Here is a 2748-nt window from a genome sequence, read left to right on the forward strand (position 1 = left end):
TCCCTTTATAATAGCATCCAAAAAAAAAAAAACCCTAGGAATCAACCTAACAAAATAAATCAGAACACTCTAGTCTGAAAATTATAGCACTCTGGAAAAAAGATGGAAGAGGATATCAGAAAATGGAAAAACATCCCTTGATCCTGGGTAGGAAGAACCAATATAATGAAAATGGCCATACTTCCAAAACTGCTAAATAGATTTGATGCAATCCCAAATAATATTCCAGCAGCATAATTCACAGAACTTGAGAGAAGGACCCAAAAATTTTTTGACCCAAGAAGAAATTTAGAATAGCAAAGGAAATTCTAGACATCAAACAAAAGCTAGGGGGTATCACAATCCCCAACTTGAAACTACACCACAAAGCTACTGTGATATAAATATCATAGTACTGGCAAAGAAACAGACCCAAGTACCAGTGGAACTCATGAGAAGATGCAGAACCAACTTCAGACACACTCCACCAGCCTCCTCTCAGACAAAGGTGCCACACACTCTCAGTGGAGGAAAAATCTTCTCATTAACAAATGTTGCTAAAAAAAAATCAGGTTCCAACTTGGCAAAGATTGAAACTAGACCTATATCTCTCACCATGCACAAAATTAAAATCAAAATGGATTGAAGATTTAAATATTGAAACAGAAACACTAAATCAGCTGGAAGAGAGGTTAGGTAGATCTGTTGTACACGTTGGTGTAGGGAAATATTTCATGAACAAAACTTCAGTTGGCATGAACTTAAAAAAAAAAAAACCCTAGGAATCAACCTAACAAAATAAATCAAAACACTCTAGTCTGAAAATTATAGCACTCTGGAAAAAAGATGGAAGAGGATATCAGGAAATGGAAAAACATCCCTTGATCCTGGGTAGGAAGAACCAATATAATGAAAATGGCCATACTTCCAAAACTGCTAAATAGATTTGATGCAATCCCAAATAATATTCCAGCAGTATAATTCACAGAACTTGAGAGGAGGACCCAAAAATTTGTTTGACCCAAGAAGAAATTTAGAATAGCAAAGGAAATTCTAGACATCAAACAAAAGCTAGGGGGTATCACAATCCCCAACTTGAAACTACACCACAAAGCTACTGTGATATAAATATCATAGTACTGGCAAAGAAACAGACCCAAGTACCAGTGGAACTCATGAAAAGATGCAGAACCAACTTCAGACACACTCCACCAGCCTCCTCTCAGACAAAGGTGCCACACACTCTCAGTGGAGGAAAAATCTTCTCATTAACAAATGTTGCTAAAAAAAAATCAGGTTCCAACTTGGCAAAGATTGAAACTAGACCTATATCTCTCACCATGCACAAAATTAAAATCAAAATGGATTGAAGATTTAAATATTGAAACAGAAACACTAAATCAGCTGGAAGAGAGGTTAGGTAGATCTGTTGTACACGTTGGTGTAGGGAAATATTTCATGAACAAAACTTCAGTTGGCATGAACTAGGACAAAGAATTAACAAGTGGAAACTTTTCTTATTAAAAAGCTTCTGCACAGCTAGAAAAACCACCAACAGTGTGAAGAGACAACCCACAATATAGGGATAAAATTTTACCAGCTGTTTCTCAAACAAAAGTCTACTATCTAGAATAGATAAAGAACTTTAAAAATCACACCTCCCAAATTTAAAGACCCTATCCTAAAATGGGCATCCCAAATGAACAGGCATTTCTCAGACAAAGAAGTAGAAATAGCAAATAAACATATGAAAAAATGCTCAACATTATTGGTTATTCAAGAGATGCAAATGAAGACAATGCTGAGATTCCACCTCACCCCAGAAAGAATGGCTGCCCTCATGAAATCAATGAATGCGGGGAGAGCTATGGGGAAAGAGATACCCTGCTCAACTGCTGATGTGAATGTAGACTGGTGCATTCACTGTGCAAATCAGTATGGTGAGTCCTCAAAGAACTAGGATTGGAATTCCCATTCGATCCAGCTATCACCTTGCTGGTTGCTCAACATTATTGGTTATTCAAGAGATGCAAATGAAGACAATGCTGAGATTCCACCTCACCCCAGAAAGAACGGCTGCCCTCATGAAATCAATGAATGTGGGGAGAGCTATGGGGAAAGAGATACCCTGCTCAGCTGCTGATGTGAATGAATGTAGACTGGTGCATTCACTGTGCAAATCAGTATGGTGATTCCTCAAAGAACTAGGATATTGGTTATTCAAGAGATGCAAATGAAGACAATGCTGAGATTCCACCTCACCCCAGAAAGAACGGCTGCCCTCATGAAATCAATGAATGTGGGGAGAGCTATGGGGAAAGAGATACCCTGCTCAGCTGCTGATGTGAATGAATGTAGACTGGTGCATTCACTGTGCAAATCAGTATGGTGATTCCTCAAAGAACTAGGATTGGAATTCCCATTCGATCCAGCTATCACCTTGCTGAGTATCTCCCCAAAGGACTTAAAGTAACCATACCACAGTGATATATGTTCATAGTGGCAGAGTTTATAATAAATAAAACTTGGAAACAGCTCAATTGCCCATCAACAGGAGACTGAATAAAGAAAATGTGTTTGTTTGTTTTATAAAACAGAGTACTACTCAGCCATTAAGAATGAGAAATTAGAGACATTTATAGCTAAATTGGTGCACACTGAGGCCATACTCTTAATTGAAATAAATAGGACATCCATATTATACTGAATAGTTTCTCTGGTGTGAGAAACTGGAAGTGTAAGAAAGGACTACAAGGAATAATGGATAAT

This window comes from Fukomys damarensis, unplaced genomic scaffold (genome assembly GCF_012274545.1).
Source record: "Fukomys damarensis isolate Sample0158 unplaced genomic scaffold, DMR_v1.0_HiC HiC_scaffold_30, whole genome shotgun sequence".
Taxonomy (NCBI): Eukaryota; Metazoa; Chordata; class Mammalia; order Rodentia; family Bathyergidae; genus Fukomys; species Fukomys damarensis.